The 13,026-nt window shown below is 35.6% G+C and overlaps 1 long non-coding RNA gene across 3 annotated transcripts; it reads right to left on the bottom strand.

The window, feature by feature from the left end:
- Positions 1 to 5,733: 5,733 nt before the first annotated feature.
- Positions 5,734 to 13,026, bottom strand: LOC120253354. Of its 3 annotated transcripts, none has more exons than XR_005534247.1 (6): positions 12,950 to 13,026; positions 12,483 to 12,555; positions 10,459 to 10,499; positions 6,537 to 6,624; positions 6,283 to 6,475; positions 5,734 to 6,175 (listed from the first exon to the last, which is right to left on the bottom strand). It is a non-coding gene; the product is annotated as an uncharacterized LOC120253354 (long non-coding RNA). The 3 variants fall into 3 exon arrangements; XR_005534248.1 differs by having other exon boundaries at positions 5,734 to 6,213; positions 12,637 to 13,010; XR_005534246.1 differs by having other exon boundaries at positions 12,637 to 13,010.

The raw sequence follows: 13,026 nt of genomic DNA, 5'->3' as shown, positions 1-13,026 counted from the left end.
AAACCTCATCGCTTCTTCCTTTCTCTTTCACGAGAATCTATCTCTGAATCTACCTTTTGATTTAGTTCATTCGATGTTTGGGGTCCCTGCACCATTCTCCTCTCTTGGTGGTTTCTTCTATTACATATCTTTTATTGATGATTTATCGCGTTATACTTGGCTTTATTTAATGTGTTCCCGATCTGAGGTTTTTGTCATTTACTCTCAATTTACGCAAATGGTATATACTCAATTTGGTAAACGCATTAAGATTTTTCGCTCTGATGGGGCACGCGAGTATCTCTCTACATCCTTTCGCACATTACTTTCCACTCATGGCGCTCTTCCGCAGCAATCCTGTCCTTATACACCTGCTCAAAATGGTGTCGCTGAGCGCAAACATCGTCATATCTTAGACACTGCACGTGCACTTCTTTTTGCCTCTTCTGTCCTTCAATCTTTCTGGGCTGAAGCCACTCTTACATCCGTCTATCTAATCAATCGTACTCACACTTCCGCTCTATCTGGTATCACACCTTATGAGCATTTGTACTCCATTCCTCCTTCCTATGGTCATCTTCGCACGTTCGGTTGCTTTTGTTTTGTTCTTTTACCCGCTGTCGAGAGACACAAACTTTCTCCCCGTTCTACCATGTGCATTTTTCTTGGATATAGCTCTGAACATAAGGGCTATCGTTGTTATGATCCCCATTCTCACCGTCTTCGTATTTCCCATAATGTCACTTTTCTTGAAGATACTCCTTACTTCTCTTCATCCTTTCCAAATCTTTCCTTTCTTCAGTCTTCTCCTACTGTATCCTCTCTTCTCCCCTCCATAGTTTTCCCGAGTTCCACCACCACTACCAATTCTGTGCCTTTTCCAGACGTCTCCATAGATACTTCCTATGTTCCTCTTTCTCCTTCTTCTGGGTGCATTGATCATTCTAGTGATTTGTCTCCTCTCTCCGCCGACCCATCCTCTCTTGAAGATGCTCCTGCTGTCCTTCGTCGTTATCCAGACCGTCCTCGCCGCCCTCTTGCTCGGTATGCCCTTTCTCTCTCATCTACCTACTCCCCTGATTTCCAAGCCTTTCTTGCTACTATTCACTCGCATTCCGAGCCACAGTCTTATCGTGAAGCTGTAAAATATCCCAAGTGGCAACAGGCTATGTCAGAGGAACTTGATGCTCTTTAGCGCATGCATACATGGGATCTTGTTCCTCTTCCATCTGGTGTTACTCCTATCAGTTGTCGGTGGGTCTATCGGGTCAAGACCAGGGCCGATGATAGTATTGAGCGCCATAAAGCACGTCTTGTTGCTCGTGGTTTTACTCAGGAGTATGACATTGATTATGAGGAGACATTTGCTCCTGTGGCCAAGTTGACTACTGTTCGTCTTCTTTTCGCTATTCCTGCTGCTCGCCACTGGCCACTTCATCAGTTAGATGTGACCAATGCCTTCTTACATGGAGATCTTTCTGAGGATGTTTATATGACTCCTCCTGCTGGTTTCTCTCATCCTTCTCAGCATATCTGTCATCTTCGCCGAGCTATCTATGGGCTCAAACAGGCTCCTCGTGCCTGGTTTGAGCGATTTCGCAATGTGGTTCTCACTCTTGATTTCACTGAGAGCTCTCATGATTATGCCCTCTTCACTCGGCAGACTACTCGTGCATCACTATTCTTCTTCTTTATGTTGACGATATGGTTATCACTGGTGATGATGTTGATACTGTTCTTTCATTGAAACAACAGTTACACACCGAGTTTCAGATGAAAGATCTTGGCCCTCTTCGTTATTTTTTAGGTCTTGAGGTTGCTTATTCTCGTCGAGGTTACTTGGTGTCTCAACAGAAGTACATATATGATATTATTCGACGAGCTGATATCACAGATTTCCACACTGCCTCTACTCCTATTGAGCTGCATCACCGACTTTCTTCTTCAGATGGTGAGCCTCTGCCTGATCCTACTCGCTATCGTGCACTTGTAGGTGCTCTTGTCTATCTGACCATTACTCGGCCTGATATTGCATATGTTGTTCGTGTTCTTAGTCAGTTTGTGAGTGCTCCTCTCTCCACTCATTACGCTGCCCTCTTACGAGTTCTTCGTTATCTTCGTGGTATCATATCTCACTCCTTACTTTTCTCTGCCACATCTTCTCTTGAGTTGCGCGCCTATTGTGATGCTGATTGGGCAGGTGATGCCTCTGATCAACGTTCTACTACTGGTTTCTGCATTTTTCTTGGAGATTCCCTTATCTCTTGGAAAAGCAAGAAACAATCTACTGTTGCTCTTGCTATTCTCTGAGGGTCGAGTATGGTGCTATGTCCTCTACTGCCAAGGAGGTTCTCTGGTTGCGACAGATTTTGATGGACTTTGGTGTTTCTATTTTCGCTCCTACTCCCTATACACCGTGATAACGAGTGCTATTAAAATCGTCGCCAACCCTCATGATTTCATGAACGTCACGAAGCATCTTGAGGTCGCTCTTCACTTTGTTCGTCATCATTATCTTGTCTGGCGGTATTCTTCTTCCCTTATGTTGCCTCACACGCGACTTAGCGATCTTTTTACTAAAGGCACATCATCGTCTCTGGGTTTTCGAGTTTCTAGTTGACAAACTCATCGGTTTTATGACCCACCGTGAGTTTGAGGGGGTGTGTTAGAGTAATAATATTACTTGTATATATACTGTATACTTATACGTATATACTATTAAGTATACATGCTCCTGTATACATCATTCTTGTATTTATATGGGTTAGTTTCAGTCTAATGCACATACAATTCATTCTTTCTCTCATATTTTGTCTATCAATTTACATTATATATTTCATTAAAACATATTTATTTAATAAAATCTTAAATATAATTGGTCTTTAGTTCCTAAAGCCAATACTTTGATACTCTTTTCTCCCCGACCCCAGTATACCTTTCCTTGATTATAATGATAAGGTTAGTGTAGTGGAGCCTCTCATGTTGTTGCATGCTTTCATCTCCTTGGATTCGGGCGTAGACTTTCTTGACTAATAGATCCAAAACCCGTTTAGCTCTTTTGACAAACCAGGCCATTAAAACAACGTTAGCAACCCAAGAAAAAGCCCAACACGTGTTGGTGAGGTGGCGCACCAGCCCAGCATCAAAGCAACGGAGTTGAGGCGAGTGACCTAATTAGAAGGAAATACTAACATTAGTGGCGCAATTGAAATTATTTTTAGTTCAGTGACCAGATTAAGAAAACGCAAATAGTTTAGTGACTAAACATGTAGTTTACCTATAATTTAAAATTAAAATTTTTTAAATTAAAATTAAAATATTTCCAAAATTTGACCATTAGATCCTTTAAATCCAATAAAATCAGAAAACATCATATTTTCAAAAATTTGAAATAAAAAAACCTTTCCATTGAAATATTTGATTGCAGTCTTGGAGATACATTTGATATTATTATTATTATTATTTTCAAATATTAGGTTGGGGACAAATTTTATATTTATTTAAATAATTATGTTTGAGTTGTTAATATTAATAAAAATTAAATATGTACCTTTTTTATTAAAAGAAAATAATAGCAAATATTTATTATTAAATAATTTTAATATTTACATCAAAATCTTAAGAATTTTTGATATATTTGGCACATTTTAGTTTTGGTATTTCAGTAAAAAATAATGATAATATAAGATTATCACATAAGAAAATATGATAATCTTACTTTTCAAAAACATAGTACTAAGTTGCCAGTCAAATAAAAATTGCGTCTACGCTATGCATAAATAATCCATATTTATGATGCATATTTTACAATCATTTTATAAATAATTTTTTTTAAAGAAATAAATGTATTTGAATTTTTTGTATTATGAGTTTTTTTTTTTACAATCATTTCATTCATCTTTTTAATTATTTACATTATATATTTTATTAAAATATATTTATCTAATAACATCTTAAATATAATTAATAAAATAATTAACTAATATATTTAAAAATTATATTTTAAAATCAATATTTAAAATCATAAAAATATGGTAATAATAATAAATTATTATATTATAATTAATAAAAGTAATTACTGATGGAGTTGACTGGAGGAGAATGGGATGAGTGGTGTGTTGTCACGAGAGATATGGTCAAAATCTTGGGACCATGATATGCATATCTACAACAACATGCACACATAAGAATAGCTTGTTACTTAGGATGCTGCTCAAAGGAAGAAGAAGAATAGGTTTAAACAACAAAATTAAAGAAGAAGCTAAATTAATTTTAGCAACCAGGACATTTAATACATAATACTCTCACATGTACTTGGTCTTGGCACTCTCACCAAGACACAAAACAAACTTATACCAATATAGTACAAAACTAAAAAGGAAAGATAAAGACAAACCATTGCCTAACTGCAGTTTTTTTAATTTGGCTTATCAGATTAAGCTCATAATAGAATTCATTTGTAAACCAAAAAATTCCCAACGCTTGGCCCCCGCATTCTACTTTATCCTTGCCTGCGTGTGCATGTGATAAGGAACCGACAGCTGAACTGTTCTTCTTCTTCGTCTTCAGAGATCTGTCATCATCAGCATTGTTTGTCTTCCCTGGTTTCCACCAGAAGAGCAGAATGTTCTTCCATGATTTCTTGCTTGCCTTAGTGCTTTCTGCTGTGAGTATGTTCTCAACAGTATTCAAAGATGGTTTTCATGGGATTTATTTGCTTGCCTGCGTGTGCATGTGATAAGTTATTTCTCTTAGGTATAATACCCTAGTTGGTCCCTCTACTTTTCTCTCTCTTTTCGACTCTCTACTCGGGAACGCTCCCGACTAGTCCCTCTACTTTGAAAAATGTGCCACTTGGTTAAAAATCGCTTCATTGGTCCCTCTACTTTTGAGAAATGTGCCCACGGTCACCCTCCAAGTGGGACATTTTAAAAATGAGAGGACCCATGAGCTTTTTTTCGTCAAGAGCATTTTCAAAAAAATAGAGGACCAGTTTAGGCATTTCCCGAGTAACAGAGCTATATAGAAAGCATGCGACTATTTTGATGATTATACCTTTCTCTTACTATCATGATTATCATGGGATTTATTTGTGTAAATTATTTAATTCACTATTATTTGTGTAATTATTAAATTTTCAATTTTTATTAATTTTTTGGGCGAGAAGAATATCTTCGTATCCAATCCAAAGCATATTTATACTCTCTATTTTTTTTTTTGGTGATAATAAATATATCACACAAAAAATACATTGATTAATTCAAAAAAATTTAGAAAATTTTATTCTTTGATTGAAGATGACAAGTATCCTAAGAATGCAAAGCAGTCATAATTGACCGGTTGAATTACATTCATTCAAGATTATATATATATATATATATATATATATATATATATATATATTTGAATAGAATGAATAATCCATAAATTTATTAAAAACAAAAATTCAAAACTATCATTTATGCCGACTAAATTGGGTATCCAATTTACGGGTGAATTGGATCACTTTCCAGCCAATGTAAGTTATTAATTAAACAATTTTACTTTATAATATTTTATTTTATTTTATTTATTTATTTATTTTTAAGATGTTTTTTGTAATTTTAGAATTTGTATGCTATATAAATGTTTGCAAACTTCCACTGAATTAGAGAATAAAATTTCCCAAATCACTTTTTTCAAATGATCCATAAGCTGTGTCCATAGGCTCTATCCATTTGTATCAGATATATATCTATATATATATTTAGAAAGGAAGTAGATCTATTGAAATACAAGATGGTACAAAAATAATAATTTAAAATGTCAGCCCAGCGGTGTATTTAACCCCAGTGGAAGGAAGCCAAACGTTGGCATCAATGAACAGAGAAACAGTGAAGTTTATAGCTTGTGCCAAGTCAGTGATGGCATGATATCCGGACCACTTGACTCTGTTTCCCAACCCTGATCCTGGACCAAAGTTCATGTACTCACCGAAGTACAATGTATCCAATGCATACTCCCCTTGCCATGCCAACTGTCATGGCCTCTCGATCACGCCAACAACCCACAGTGCAGCGCTCGTCACGCCACCAAGGCCAGAGGAGGGGCAGAGGCAGGGACGGTCATGTAAGGGCACCGACCCTTACACCAACCATCCCTCAGGCCTAATGGCACTCCCCAAATAAGACTGCATGAACACTGTCCTTGAATACTCCTTCCATGGCCGGCCAAGATAAGTGAAGGTCTCATTAGCTATCAAATCACTAGCGGATGATTAACAAGTTTCACCAAAATAATATATATATATATATATATAATTACCATTTCAGTGTCCGTTTCAACAAAGATTTAATTCAATCTGTGTTCCCAATCACAGTCACACCCAGTGTTTGGCAACCTATCTTTCTCAGCCTTCACTCTGTTTCCCATCGACTTCTCCACCATCTCCTTTGCAGCAATTTCTTTATCTCCATTACTCCTCAACCTCCTTCAAACTCTCACCAAGTACTTGTGCCTGCAAACATTATTATAAACACATATTCCTAAACATATGATAATAACAATTTTATTATTACCTTATGCCATGGAGTATCCAGTCTAGGATTAGTAAGAACATGAAGTCCAGGACATACAACTTGAACACACACAAGCTCACCTTTCGGCCTGTTCGAAACATACACCAATAATTTTTGAACAAACATCAATAAAGAGAGTATTAAGAATTAGTGCAACCATGCAATTTATTCACAACCATGCAATGCTGAACAGTAAAAAATAGTACAAACAGGAATCCAATGCATGGTCATATGAGTTTCAATCATACACTCTCAAGAATTCAACAGCTTTCACCCCAAAGAGTTACAACAGTGAAAAAAAGACTGTTTCAGAGAGTATTAACTACACAGCATTGAGAACTCTAAACCACCTGAATTTATTGATTTCTTTGCATTATCACAAGCACTTCGTAATCCAAGGTTAGTTTTTAAGAGTCAATAAAGAGATGTTGACGGCCCCTATTCTTTCATAGATTTACTTAAAAAACCCCCTATCTAGAGGATATTATGGAGATCAGAACTTGGAGGCAAAAGTATTCAAAAACTGAAAACTTAGAATTCATCACCCTGGGAAAAAATAAGTAAAAAGTATTTCAGCAATAGTATAAAATCTTCCTTTCCTGCCAAGAATGTTAGCAAATGCTCAATTATTTTTAGGACCGAGGTTAAGAAGTAATATCTAATCTGTCAGATATATTTATAATTAAGCAAAGACCAAGAAATAGAAAGAAACCATTCAGTGTAACATGATTTCACTTTAGCCCAGTGCCGTATGAGCAAAAAGTATAATTCTTAAGAGAATGATTAGCTCCAAGATAGAAGATTACTAGAATACAAAATTCTTCTTTTGACTGAGACTTTTCCAGAAGCACCATATATATATATATATATATATTTTGCCAGCCAATCCAAACACATTCAAATAGCTTAGAATGTTTTTATTTTTAAAATAAATAACTGCTCCAACACAGGATAAAAGGCAATCTAAATTAATGGGCATGACCTTTACAAGAGAAATATGTCTCTTGGCAGTGTACATGCATTTAGACAAAACAAGCCAAACATGACTGAAAATTTATGTGCAGAGGTATAAATTATATAATTTTTTGGATTTTGTTTATGACATCTTATCATGCATGGCTTTCTACGTGAACACAAAACAATTTACAGGCACCAAATCATTTCCTAAAATTGCTTAATTCGTAGATCAAGGATCATCAGAGTATTAGCTGTCATTTTAAGATTTAGATTTTGATCGAGTTTGAATATATCCATGAAGAAATAAATTATATAATATATGCAACTGTGGTAGCCACCTCTTAAGAATAAAATGAGAAAAAAGTGTTATGTATACGTATCACTTAGAAACTAACCTTAATCAGGCTCAATTCCTAGCAATGGCCAGGCTCAAAGTTACAGTAGGTCCATGCCATGGTGTAAGAACTTCACTTTCACTACAGATTCCCATTGTGAAGGGCTTGCCAAAAGTTAATTAGTAGTTTCATATCACAAATGGTCTTCAGTCAAAATTCAAAAATGTTTTAGATGTAAGGTTTGCATGCAATTTCCACATGTAAGGCTTGCCAGGATATTATTGGTTTTAATTTACATCTTATTAATTAAACCAATGCCAGGAAGTAAACATGTTGGCCATGCACACAGCCTTATTTGATCACTGATTTTGATTTAACTAGAACCTTATTAATCAAAATCAGTGAAGAGAATGAAATCTTGGAAAAGAAACATCATCTGATGATGGCAAGCAAATACTGCAATATCAGGTCAAGGCCAAACTCAGAAAAGAAGTTGTAAGTTGAGTTTTTTGAGGAAGAAAGAACTAAGAAATAAGGAATGCGTTTAAATCAGAGTGAAGCAGAAACAGAAAATATTAGTTTGGATGATAATAAAGATGAGATCATACCAAAGGATGAAGAAATTTTGTATTGAACATGTGATTCTGGTATAGTAGTTGAGTACCTTGGCAAATGCTGAGAAAGAAGGAAATGATGCCACAGATTCTGTAAATGTTGAATAAAGATAGTTGATGAAGACAGTGAAGACAATGAGGAGAACTTTGAGGAAGCAGCAACCAAAAGCAATGACAGAGATCAAAACAGTGAAATCAGTGAAGAAACAGTCATGACTGAGGATTCAGATTCACACGAATAGGGTGGTTCAAACTATATCCTCACATAAATTGTACATGAAAGATTCCAATATGCTGTCTCTTCTTTATTTTCACTGTGTTTCATCAATAGATTAAAAGATTCCAATATCCCAACTGAAGGATGTGATGCTGAAAGTAAAGCAGACACTGAAACTGGAAAAATCAGTTCAGCAGAAGCAGAAACTGAATCTGTATTGGAAGAGGTCAGATTCCAATTGAACATGCAGAACTGAAAATTCTACATCTTCATGTATATATAAGGTAAAGCAGGAACTGATTTTGATTTGAATCTTATTAATAAAGGAATAATTTTATCTCATAGGTTTTATGAAGATCAGATCCAATGATGGAATTTCCAGGATGATCATACTTTCCAGCTCAACAAAACTACCTTAAAAATGGCAGACAGCATGTATCAGCTCTTTTTAAAGACACCATTCCATGAAGAGCAAAATCGAGAAAAACTTAATTCAGCTGCTTAACCTTTCCACCAAAGGCTCCTGATTCCCTTGAAGGTGATTGAAGAGTGGAGTCATCCAGTAAATCTAAACAAGCAGATAAGAAACATAGCTCTGGGCTACATTCTTCTGATTTCTAGGTGTTCAATTTTTCCTGCTTATCCACTCCCCCTTGATTAGTAGGATTTTATTTGGCTCGAGTGTTCAACTGGTGAAAACTAATGTACCATATAATAACTAAAACCTGACTGGACAGTTAACAGTTTCGCCTTGAATCCTTGTATTTACTGTATGAATAATTTGACTATGATAGTTAGACTAAAAAAACCAACAGATACTTTTTGCTTTTGCCTTGCTACCCTATAGGCTTCCTATTATTTCTTAATAATGTTGATCTTTTTACTTAAGAGATGATAAAGTTCCACTTCACTTCATCATACTTGTCCTATTTTGGAGAGATTGTATTGTTAATCAATCCCTAAGTATGGATTGATATATACTACATGGATGGATGCTGATTCATTAACCTTGCAAACATTTTTTTTATAAGTCTGTTGATAATTTTGTTTATGCGAACATGGTGTCCAGTGATTTAGGAAGCTGAGTTTGTTTTGACTGGGTACAATTGATTTCTTGCTAGCATTTCAGCTTGGTTGATCTTGTCTGTTATTTATATTATTATCAGGTATTCTTGAAATCTTAATTCATGGTCTTATTCTTGATGTTATAATTCCTCATTCACAATTATGTTATATTTACCGATGAATCATGGAACTAATTGTAATTTTGCCCCTATGATAAATTTTTTGTTTGATCCTATTCTGTTTATCATGCTGTGAAATCAAATAACAAATGGTAGAAATGTTCTATCATTTGAATGTGCCCATATTCACTAGTTTGATGTTCAGATTTGCTATAAGTTATAAATCGATTCTTAAGGGTGAATTCAAAAGGTTGGCCATGCTTTGTGGGAGTTTATTAGTGCGGTATCTTGTTTAAACATAAAAAGAATGGGGATATCATTACCAATTATTTTAAATGTTCTTCCTTTCCTTTGATGTATCACTATTTTATTCACTTTGGTTGCAATCTTCACATGTGTATATATATACAATGTTGAAGTTAATAATTTTATTGGATTATGCCTAATTTATGCATAAACTAATCCATTTGTGTTGCGCGTGTGCGTGTGAATATATATATATACACATATAGAATTGGCATATCCATGTTTATCATAAAGAAAATAAATCATCAGAGGATGAAGAATGAAACAAGAGTCATTAAATATAATTCATGCACATTATAATCTTCTTACCTGGATTATCAAAGATAATCTGTTAGTTATCTCTCAAGCATCTGCCATGTGAAAAAGGGAAAATAGTAAGAAATGCAGAACCAGACAGAAAATAATAATGAAAGAGCCAAAAATTAATTCTTTCAATTATGTTGAAATTAAAATGCAGAACACGACATCAGTAACCAGACAGAAAACAATGTTCTGTTGATTTACATACAGAAGCTTAAGTCGTACAGACGTTAACAATAGACCTGGACATTAGTTACCAATATCCCCAGTTTCCTTGAAAGCTCAGGATCTGGTTTAAAACTGTAGAATGGGAACAACTCTTCATAAAATCTATTGCGTTAATTCGACTGACAGTAACTGGCAGAAGGAATTGCGTACTTATTATTATTTATAAGAAGTATTCTCATTTGACATGAGAATCATAGGCGTCAAAGACATTGCCAGGGATGGCAACGGGTAGTTTATGAAGAGCCGCCTCAAGTTTTCTCTAGTCACAGTAGTCATATCTTTGCTATCAGTGTAAACCCATAGATCGGCCGAGTTTACCTCTTCAGGCTATAACGGCAGAAAGGACAGGACTGTGATCTATTGTTCTTGTGATAACATGGAAGTAAAAATTAATCAATATAATGGATCACAATTCACAGAGTAATTATTACGTGTTCAAAGAGAAAAAGGAACAATTATTAGCGACAAATAACGTGAACATGAACAACAATTCAGAACAATAAAGTTCAAGATTTTTTTTACACTTTCTTGTTCTGAGGTTGATGATCAATGAATCTAACACATTCAATGAAGGGTTGAGTAAGATAATAACACTGAAATGGGACAAGATGAGTATTTATCATATTAAAGAACTGCCCCCTTATGACACTTTGCCGGTCAATCCTATCTAACATTGTTGGGTTGAGACTGAAAAGAGACTTTCAGACAATCTCAAGTAAACTTATGTTGATGTCATTTAATGGAATAGAATCTTTTGGCTAAGATGATCTCTTTACGGTGTTGCAACTCTGACAATTATGCACTGATATTGGTTAGCAGTAATTGGAAGTTTTCCAAATTTTGACTTACAAATAATAAGGGTTATGCGGATTTGAAAATTGGTCCAATAGTTTTATGTTTGGTTGGGGATATTTCCCAATCCAGACTTAAAGAGATTTTCTGTTTGAATGGGATGACTTGGAGGGATGGAAAATGAAATCAATATAAACCATGACTCTAAATCAGGTTTTCAAAGGGCATTTGGCATTTACAAAGACCTTACTACGGTGGAATGCAAATAGACAAACACCAATTTTTTTTACCACCAACCATATTTAGAAATTTGGATAACCAACTACAACCAGCCAAGCACACCAAAAGAGCTTAAGCCTAACATGTAAAAAAGTACAACAAGAGCATTTGTAAGCAAGGAACTGCTTGACACTCATGAAGACTTTAGCCGAGTAAGCACTAACAATATTTTCATATTAGGACAGATCTAGAATCAAGCAAGTTAAATTAGCTGCATGATTATCAGATGAAATCTAATATGTGATAGACAAAATGTAATGCCACCTTGCAATGCATTGGTGGCACGTAATGTCTTGATGGGTTGAGAATTGACAACTACATAGAACTTGCCTTGATTACACCTTAAACAACTGATTGGATGGAAATAATGATTACGGTTTAATTGGCAGGCCTATGTAAGAACTGATTGGATGGCAATAATGATTATGGTTTGATTGGTAGGCCTATGTAAGAATTCAATAATTGATGCTTATGGGCACACTATTCTAACTATCAATATGAAGAAAAGAGATGGAAAGAAACAGACTCCATTCATGCATTGGCATACCACAAGACACTAAATTACCCAAAAATATTGAAGTCCAAACATATAATCTGATTCATACAACAATGGCAAGATTGACGATGAAATAGAATGATATTCAACCACTTCCTCCCCCAAAATCATCAGTATAAACATTCGAACTAGAGATTAAGCATCAAAACTCAAAATAAATAACATATCAGAGTAGTACCTTCACCAAATCTCTGGCCAATTTCTTCAAAGTCAGAGCAAGTGAATCTTGCTCCTTGGACAGCTAGCTTAATCTTCAAAACCCCAAAAATAAGGGCAAAAATCAGAATATCAATCAACGAAAAAAACTCAAAGAAATCAAATAAGCATCACACATTCTCCTCAAGAACGGAATGGAGCCGAGCATCGGCATCCTGAAAAACGTGCTCGAGATACGAGAGCCTTCCTGGAGCTCAGCAATGGAGCGATCCTTCTCAGCGACCTTTTGGCGAAGTTCTAGCTAAACTATCGCTCATCACTCTTTTACTCATCACTCTCCCACTCATCACTCTCCTCCACTCTTTTCACCCCTCAACCACCACCACTATTGCCCTCCTCATCTCCATCTTCACTTTCCCGGACCACAACTCTCGCCGGATTGAAATGCCCTAGCAAATGGAGATGTTAACGAAGGATGTGGATTCATACCTTGGGGGAGGTTCCGGTGATGTGGTGCGATGGATGGAAGCGTTGAGGAAAAAGAGAGTGAGCCTGATGGACAGTGT

This window comes from Dioscorea cayenensis, unplaced genomic scaffold (genome assembly GCF_009730915.1).
Source record: "Dioscorea cayenensis subsp. rotundata cultivar TDr96_F1 unplaced genomic scaffold, TDr96_F1_v2_PseudoChromosome.rev07_lg8_w22 25.fasta BLBR01000064.1, whole genome shotgun sequence".
NCBI lineage: Eukaryota > Viridiplantae > Streptophyta > Magnoliopsida > Dioscoreales > Dioscoreaceae > Dioscorea > Dioscorea cayenensis.
This window is presented reverse-complemented; position numbering and strand designations above follow the sequence as displayed.